Source organism: Microcaecilia unicolor, chromosome 2 (assembly GCF_901765095.1).
Source record: "Microcaecilia unicolor chromosome 2, aMicUni1.1, whole genome shotgun sequence".
Classification (NCBI taxonomy): Eukaryota; Metazoa; Chordata; class Amphibia; order Gymnophiona; family Siphonopidae; genus Microcaecilia; species Microcaecilia unicolor.
Window position 1 is genome coordinate 496,538,798 of NC_044032.1, and position 9,961 is coordinate 496,548,758.

The window sequence follows — 9,961 nt, forward strand, 5'->3', positions numbered from 1 at the left end:
GTTTCCTAAGGTCTTGCAATTTTTCACAGTCTGCAAGCGTTTTGACAACTTTGAATAGTTTTGTGTCATCTGCAAATTTAATCGCCTCTCTTGTTCTGTTTTCCAGATCAATTATAATTATGTTAAATAGCGCCAGTCCCAGTTGAGATCCACTATTCACCTGCCTCCATTTAGAAAAATGGCCATTTAACCCTATCCTCTGTTTTCTGTCCAATAACCAATTGCTATTAATACAGTGCCCCAGTAGCCTAATGGATAAGGCACTGGCCTCCTAAGCCAGGGATTGTGGGTTCAAGTCCCATCTGGGGTGTAATTTATTTTAATGCAAAGTGATGCATTTAGGGAATAGAAATCCACAGGAGACATATGTATTAGGTGGCGAGAGTCTTACAGGTACGGACGGGGAGAGGGACCTTGGGGTGATAGTATCTGAGGATTTGAAGGCGACGAAACAGTGTGACAAGGTGGTGGCTGTATCTAGAAGGTTGTTGGGCTGTATAGAGAGAGGTGTGACCAGCAGAAGAAAGGGAGTGTTGATGCCCCTATATAAGTCGTTGGTAAGGCCCCATCTGGAGTATTGTGTTCAGTTTTGGAGGCCTTATCTTGCTAAGGATGTATAAAAAAATCTAAGCGGTGCAAAGAAAAGCTACGAGAATTGTATGGGATTTGCGTAACAAGATGTATGAGGAGAGACTTGCTGACCTGAACATGTATACCCTGGAGGAAAGGAGAAACAGGGGTGATATGATACAGACGTTCAAATATTTGAAAGGTATTAATCCGCAAACGAACCTTTTCCGGAGATACGAAGGCGGTAGAACGAGAGGACATGAAATGAGATTGAAGGGGGGCAGACTCAAGAAAAATTTCAGGAAATATTTCTTCATGGAGAGAGTGGTGGATGCTTGGAATGCCCTCCCGCGGGAGGTGGTGGAGAGGAAAACGGTAACGGAATTCAAACATGCATGGGATAAACATAAAGGAATCCTGTTCAGAAGGAAAGGATCCTCAGGAGCTTAACCGAGATTGGATAGCAGAGCCGGTAGTGGGAGGTGGGGCTGGAGGTTGGGAGGCGGGGATAGTGCGGGGCAGACTTATACGGTCTGTGCCAGAGCCAGTGGTGGGAGGCGGGACTGGAGGTTGGGAGGCAGGGATAGCCCTGGGCAGACTTATACGGTCTGTGCCAGAGCCGGTGGTTGGGAGGCGGGGCTGGTGGTTGGGAGGTGGGGATAGTGCTGGGCAGACTTATACAGTCTGTGCCCTGAAAAGCACAAATCAAAGTAGGGTATACACAAAAGTAGCACACATGAGTTGTCTTGTTGGGCAGACTGGATGGACTGTGCAGGTCTTTTTCTGCCGTCATCTACTATGTTACTTTGTAATTCACAGAAGGACATTGCCTCCTATCCCATGACTTTTTAATTTTCTCAGGAGTCTCTCACGAGGAACTTTGTCAAAAGCTGTCTGAAAATCTAAATGCACTACATCAACCGGCTCACCTTTATCCACATGTTTATTTATGTCTTCAAAGAAATAAAGCAAATTGGTGAGGCAAGACTTTCCTTGGCTGAACCCATGCTGACTCTGTCCCATTAAAACATGCTTGTCTAAATTTTCCACTATTTTCCTCAGCAGTGACGTCAAGCTTATCAGTCTGTAATTTCCCGGACCACCCCTCTAATCTTCAGGTACTATGAACGATTTCAATGACAGGTCACAGATCACTAACAACTGATCAGCAATTTCATGTTTGAGTTCTTTCTGTACCCTGGGGTATATGTCATCTGGTCCAGGTGATTTATCATTAACTTGTCAATTTGGCTCAGTATACCTTTCAGCTTCAACGAGATTGCTTTTAGTTCCTCCTCATTGTCACCCTTGAAAACCATTTCCGGTATGGGTAGATCTCTTACATCGTCTTCCTTAAAGACCAAAGAATTCATTCAATCTCATATCTATGGCCTTGTCCTCCCTGAGTGCCCCTTTTGCTCCTTCATGATCTAATCATTCCATGGATTCCCTAACAAGCTTTCTGCTTCTGATGTATCTGAAAAAGGTGTTACTATGAGTTTTTCTCTCTGCAGCAAATTTTTCTTCATGTTCTCTTTGCATCTAGCTTGACGCTGCTTATGTTGCTTCTTATTTTCTTAATTCAGATCCTTTTTCTATTCTATTCTATTCTATTCACAGAACACCTATTTTCACTTGCACCTTGAGATTAGCATTTTTCTTTTAGCTCATCATCTGGGAAGCCTATTTTATTTTAGTTGAACAAAATGTTCAGCAGATTGAATGGGTGCATATTTGCATATTTCAAACAGCAATATTAATTTGAAGAAAATAGAAAAATACAAATATTTTAGACGAGCATGCCTCTTTATGAAAATGGTATTCTTTTCCTTTGTGATATGAGGAAGTACCCCTTTTTTCATGTGAAATAAGTAAAATGATTGCATGTAATTTATGTATCAAATATCTGTAAGCTCTCAGATGCGCATCAGTTCCATAAGAAGGTTTGAAATTAAAAATCCATTGAGGTTTGACATATTAATATGCTCATTATTTCAGTAAGTCCAAAGGTTAGAATTTGTTTAGATATCATGTAGAAAATTAGTTTTCTGACTTGGCTATCGTCATCTCTGTGGTTTCAGGCCTGTCTGGATTTGTTCGTTGTTGCAAAGCTTAGCACCTGCAGAATCTTTTTAAGCTACATCTCAGAAAATTGCAAATTAAAAGTAATATGAAAAGGTCAAACCTTGAGCGCTATATCTTCTTTCAGAAATGATCCCCCTTGCTTAAGATGCTTTATTATGATGATGATGATTGTAGTTTTGCACAGCCTGCCTGTTGCTTTTGGCGGGGTTTGGCATTCTAAATAGTGAATCCTTCCAAAGAACCTAGGATATTCAGAGGTTTTGATGCAAGTTATGGGCAGTTCCAAACAGGGTAGCCTTTTGTAGTTGACAGATGATGATTTTGTCATTACCAATGTGTTCAGATGTTGTTCCAGGTCTTTTTGATATTGCTCCAAGTGAGCCAATTACTACAGGGACCACAACTGCAAGTTTTCACCAGAGTTGCTCAACTTCAGTCTTCAAGTTTTGATATCTTGATCATCTTCAACTGTTTATCTTCAACACAGCTGTCTCCTGGAATTACCACATTTACAGCCTATATCTGCTGCTTTTCAACCACAATAATATCATGTATATTATGTGGCAAGTATTTATCATTCCGTATCTCGAAGTCTAAGAAAATTTTGGCTTCTTCATTTTCTTTTTTTGCTTTTATCACATCACTGGTTTTCTGGCAAGACGTTGTTGCATTGCAGAGCAGTTTCTCCTTTGGGCACAGCCAGGATCTTAACATCTTTCTTAAACAATTTTTTTTTTTGCTACAACCTAACAGATTTTTTTGACCCCTGAAGTAGGCCTTTGTACCGAAACACAGCTGTGTCGGGTCATTTCTATGACTGTTACAATGGACTTTTATATTTTTTTATCCTCTTTGGATCTGCCTCATTCTTTTCATTTGTTCTTCATTTTCTACCAGTTTGATTTTGTGGTCCCACCAAATGATCCTTTGGCAGAGATTCCAGTAAATCCTGGTCACTACTTTGTTGTGTTTTTCCTTGTAATGAATCTGGGTGATCTTTTTACAGCCAGTGACTAGCTAGTCTACAGTCTCTTTGGCTTCTTTGCACAGCTGTCACTTGCAGTCTGTGGATGTTTGGTCAATTGTAGCCTTTATTAGATTTGTCTGAAGCATTTGTTCCTGTTATTCTATGATGTCTTTCAGTATCTTTCTTCAAGATTCATTTTTTCAGCCACTGCCACATGTTGTATTTGTTGATTTTTCCTTCAGTGTCTTTTATATGCTGTCCATAGAGCAGTATATTATGCTACTTCTCTTCAGTTGTTCTTGTCTGTAGACCTGATTGGCTTCTGTGGTCTTCAATAAGCCTTCTTAATTTACTAGTTTTAGTGTGTCCTCACTATTGTTAATATAGGCATCCAGGCCTCATTTCTCCTCCTCCACTGTTTGTAGCAACCGCAGCAGTCCTCTTCTACCTATGCTGCGGGAAGATAAAGCTTGTCAACATCACTAAGCATAATTCATAATTAAGGGAATGGACAGTGAAGGAACCAAAAGATATCTGTTGGTTCCTTCACTGTCCAGTCCCTTAATGACCTTTTCGTAGGGCATTTCAACGATTTTCTCTTTTTCATAGCTTGGGTGGCACATTTCTCTATTCCAAATTCCATGGCACTATTTCACTGAATATTCAGATGGTATTTGTCAGCAATTTGATTTCCAGTTGTGATTTTCCATCGAGCTTCAAATCAGCCATGTATAGTAGATGAGAAATTTTGTGAGATCTCTTTCTAGTCTAGTATCCTAAGGTTATTTTATTCATTAAAACTGACCATGGAATCATAGGGATCACAATCAACAATGGTGAGAGTGAGTCTCCCTGAAATATTCTTCGCCTGATATTGATTTGACCCACTTCTTTACTATCAACTGTCAGTTCCATTTTCCACAAACTCATCGCTTTTTGCACAAATTATCTCATATTTTCACTCACCCCAGTGGTTTCTAGACATTTCAAAATGCAAGTGTGTGATAATGGCTCAAAGGCCTTCTTGTAATCTATCCAAGCTACATTCAAGCTCAGTTTCAATGTTTGCAGTTTTCCAGATCATTTTATCAGTCAGAAGCTAATCTATAAAACCTCTGGTATTTTGATGGTTCTGTTTTTGTTCCATTGGAAGTAAACTGTTTCTTTCCAAGTCTCCTCGACTGCATCCATTATTATTCCTATCAGCAGTTGATCATTGTTGCCAGACAAGTTATTGGTCTGTAGTTGTTTGGGACTGTACCTTTTGCTGGATCTTTTTTCCAGGAGATAGGTCTTCCCAGTCTTCAATTTGACCTCTTTTCAGTATTCTTGGATGTAAACTGGTTAGATTTTTGAGCCAGAAACCATGCAATTGGTCTTTTCCAGGTGCTGTTCAATTCTTGGCCTTCTTTACTGTTTTATCAACTAGTATAGATGTTATTGATAGCTTTTACATGGGTTTTCCAACCACTTCAGTTTCCACTATTGGTGCCTTGATAGAAAGATAAGTTGGTTATGATGTGAATAATAAACACAGTTGTCATGGCACTGCCGTAACCTCAACCCCGACCCCAGCTTCACTTAGCCCTTAGAGCAGCTTGTCGGATGGGGTCCTTCCATGCCCGCTGTCATGCACACCAACCTAGGGTGCATGCAAGAGCCACAGCCCGATTGTTATAAAGCTAGTGGTGGGGTGATGGAGGGGTGTGGTGGAATGGCATCATGGACCTGGGTGTTCTTAGGCAAGCCAAGTCCCCATCTCTAGTGCCTTCACAGCTGGTGCCTGCTTTTCCAAGTCCGGCTTGTCTCCAGGTTCCTGCCTTGCCAAGCTTCAACCTTGTCTCCTAGTTTCCCGCTGTGCTTAGCTCTTGTCTTACCTCTTGTCTTTCAACTCCAGAAGTGATCTGTCTGCCGTGGTCAGGAATCCAGCTACAGTCCTATCCTAGGATTCAGCTCCCAGGATCACAACAGCTTGCGAAGGCTATGAGCTCAACAGAGTCATCATCCCTGCAGCTGCTGCTGCAGCTTGCGCTCCAGCCTCAACAGCAAGATGTAGCTCTAATGGCAGCCCCACCTCTTGTCACAGAACTTAGACTGGCTGCTGTTCCCAGTGGCATGGGAATATGTGTTGTCCCACCTCCTTGCTTTGATGGGAACTCAAAAACCTGCTGGACGTTCTTGAACCAATATCAAATTGTATTTGAATTACAGGCAAGAGACTTTGTTTCTGATAGGGCCAAAGTGGCCTATATCATTTCCTTACTTACTGGCCTCCTCTCGCCTGGGTTTCCCCTATTTGGGGGATGAATGAGCCTATACTGAACAACCTGGCAGAATTTGTCCATTTTCGTAGGATTTCAAGGAACCTGGCAAAGCTACCTCAGTGACCACAGAGCTACTGAATTACAACAGGGGTCACAGATCATAGGTGACTAAGCCATTTGATGCCAGACTCTAGCAGCTACTACTACTACTACTTATCATTTCTATAGCGCTACTAGACGTACGCAGCGCTGTACACTTGAACATGAAGAGACAGTCCCTGCTCAACAGAGCTTACAATCTAATTAGGACAGACAAACAGGGCAAACAAGAGATAAGGGTATATTAAAGTGAGGATGATAAAATAAGGGTTCTGAACAAAAAATAAGGGTTCTGAACAAGTGAATAAGGGTTAGGAGTTAAAAGCAGCATCAAAAAGGTGGGCTTTTAGCTTAGATTTGAAGACGGCCAGAGATGGAGCTTGACGTACCGGCTCAGGAAGTCTATGCCAGGCATATGGTGCAGCAAGATAAAAGGAACAGAGTCTGGAGTTAGCAGTGGAGGAAAAGGGTGCAGATAAGAGATTTACCCAGTGAACGGAGTTCCTGCGGAGGAATGTAGGGAGAGATGAGAGTGGAGAGGTACTGAGGAGCTGCAGAGTGAATGCTCTTATAGGTCAATAAGAGGAGTTTGAACTGTATGCGGAAACGGATAGGAAGCCAGTGAAGTGACTTGAGGAGAGGGCTAATATGAGCATAATGACACTGGCGGAATATTAGTCGTGCAGCAGAATTTTGAACAGATTGAAGAGGAGAGAGATGGCTAAGTGGGAGACCTGTGAGAAGCAAGTTGCAATAGTCTAAGCGAGAGGTGATAAGAGTGTGGATGTCCCTCTACATCCCCAGATGGGAAAAGATTCTTTTTATAGGCGAGAAAGGTGGGGGGCTATGGTCATGCATTGAGTACAGGGGCTTAAACGCGATTACCATGAAGAACAAATATGCCCTACCACTCATCTCTAAACTCTGATTGACTCCTGTGTCTTCACCAAACTAGATCTATGAGGTATAACCTCATCCATATTCAGGAGGGGGATGAGTGGAAAACGTACTTCAACACCAGAGACGGGCACTATGAATACCTTGTTATGCCTTTTGGTCTGGCCAATGCTCCCACTGTTCTCTAGAACTTCATTAATGATATATTCCAAGATTTGTTGTACAAATGCATTCTTGTCTATCTCGATGACGTCATGATCTTCTCCCATTTATTGGAACAATATAGACAGCACATCAAGATGGTGCTCCACAGTCTGCGCCTGAAACGACTATTCGCCAAATTACTCTTTTTGGTGTACATCATCTAGTATCAGGGGCTACGAATGGACCTGGCCAAGCTGTCTGCCATTCTTGACTAGCTTTGACCTTTGGACCGCCAAGCTTTCCAGAGATTTCTGTGCTTCGCCAATTATTACCGGCAGTTCATCCTGAATTGCTCTGCTATTGAAGCACCTCTGATGGCTCTCACCCAGAAGAAGAATCCCTGGGACTGGACACTCGAAGCCATAGCCATGTTTAACCATCTGAAGCAGGCCTTTACAACTACTCTGATCCTTTGACCCCCCCCCCCCCTCCCCTATCCTGGGAAAAGGTTCTACATCAAAGTAGATGCCTCAGCCATTGTAGCGGGGGCCATCTTAACCAAGACCCATACTGCAAGAAAATGCTTCCCTGTGCTTTCTTCTTATGGAAGTTTTCCCCAGCTAAGAGAAACTGTGCAATAGGAGACAAGGCATTCTTGGCCATATAATTGGCACTGGAGGAGTGGTGCCACTTACTCGGAGCCAAATTCCCCTTCATTATACTGACTAGCTATAAGAATTTGTTATATCTTCAAGAGGCGCATCAGTTTAACCCACGAGAAACCTGATGGTCGTTGTTTTTCTCACATTTCAATTTACAACTTTGCTTTCAACCAGCAGAGAAGAATAATAAGGCAGATACCCGGTCACAATCCTTCGAAATGGGTGAAGAGACATCCAACTTCCAGCAAGTCATCAACCCAGACCGGGTCTTGACTGCTACTGTCACATTGGTGCTGCCGGGCAAGACTATCATCCCCAGACAACTTTGGGAAGATGTCCTCAAGTAGGGGCATGATTCTAGAATCACTGGCTATTCTGGAATCCAAGTGTCAGGCTTTCAAGGCAGAAACTAGGTTTGTGAGCCCTTGGGCCACTGCCGTGGAGCAGCAGTGGCAGGCAAAACCACCTCTCACCAGAGACAAGGCAGAACTCTGACAGAAACAGCTAGACTTCACCTGTGCTTGATCGCCCTTCCCCAGGAGTTGAGCCCCTGAGTGCAGGCGGCCAGCAGGACTTACCGGACAGGGCAGGCACTGGATACCAACTAGGCTGAACAGGGACTGAGGGTCAGAGGGAAAAGGAATATACATGGGCAGCAAGGCAGGAAACTGGGCTAGGACTCACAGACAGACAATACTACACAAAGCAGGAAATGGACAAGCTAAAGGACAGGAACTGAAAGCTGCCACGCAGCCACTGAAACAGGGTACAAATACTGACAGACAAGAGACAGGACTGAAAGCAGCAGAGCAGCCACTAAAACAGGGTACAAATACTGACAGACAAGAGACAGGACTGAAAGCTGCAGAGCAGCCACTAAGCAAGATACACAGACAAACAGAAACTAGACAAGGAATACAGACCACAAACAAGACTAGGGAAATAAGCAAATAAACCTAAGTTAAACTACACACAGACTAACTAGAATCAGACAAGGAACTAAACAAGAAACCAGACTAGGCAGAAGTGCAACAAAGCACCAACAAACCAGGGACCTTAGACGATGCAAAGGCAAACTCAGAAGGTTCCAGGTGGTAATAAATCCATCAGCAGCTGAACTCAGCTGCAGGAATCATGAGGCAGCTACGGGTGAGGCTAGCTGCCAAACTTCAAACCAAGTCTGGAGGGCTGGAATATCTGGACCGGACCAGAAAGAAAGTCTGGAAAGCCTATTGCAGCCACCAGTTCTGGCCACCAGAGGGCAAGAGGAACACAAACCAAGACACAGGCAGAAAGCATACTGAAGCACAGAGAGGCTTAACACACACAGGTGCAGTATAGTGGAGTAATCAGAGCCATGCTGGAAGCAGCCAGTACACAGAGACAGAGACAAAACTAACTCAGGAAGAACAGACAGAAGCCAGCTCAGAAGCTGACCGCCGGAAATAAGGTGAGTCTGAGAGGGGTCGCAACCACAATCGTGACACCAAGGTACCATGGAGCTCATCTCCTGCTCATATTGGTGGCCCACTCTCAAGTAAGATGTAAGAGAATTTGTTTTGGTCTGTCCTGTGTGTGCCCACCAGAAACCCTTCCATGCCCATCCATGGGGCCTGCTGCAACCACTTCCTGTACCTATGCGCACACAATGCAATGGATTTCATATAGGTGTTGGTGGATCGGTTCTCAGAAATGGTCCATTTTGTACCCCTTGCTGGATTACCAACCACATCCACTTTGGCCTAGCATTTTCTCAAGGATGTCTTCCAATTGCATGACTTACCCGTGTCTATCAACTCTGACCATGGTGTACAATTCACCTCAAACTTCTGGCTAAACCTCAATTGCTCCCTGCAGGTGAAACTGGAATTCTTCTCAGGATACCATCCACAAACTGAGTGAATGAATCTGTCTGAAGGCCTTCTTGCGAGCCCACATCTCTATCCTACAGGACAACTGGTCTCAGCTGTTACTGTGGGCAGAGTTCTGTCACAATAATAATGTCAGTGCATCCACCAGGGCCTCTCCTTTTTCGATTGTCTTTGGCTAACACCCCCAGGTACCTATGCCTGTACCCCTGGCCCAGAAGTCCCTATGGTTACAAACACTATCACCTCACTTTCTCAGATATGGAAGACCACACAGGACCTCCTATTTCAGATGACCCAGAGATAAAGCAACAGAATGACAAAAATAGATGCCCCGCACCCCACTTCCAGACAGGGGGCCTGGTATGGCTTTCCACATGGAATCTATGCCTTAGAACGCCTACA

The 9,961-nt window shown here is 43.7% G+C and overlaps 1 non-coding gene across 1 annotated transcript; it reads left to right on the forward strand.

Moving 5' to 3' along the window:
• Window positions 1-237: 237 nt before the first annotated feature.
• On the forward strand, window positions 238-310 carry TRNAR-CCU. Its single transcript has one exon. It is a non-coding gene; the product is annotated as a tRNA-Arg (tRNA).
• The last annotated feature ends 9,651 nt before the right edge of the window (window positions 311-9,961 follow it).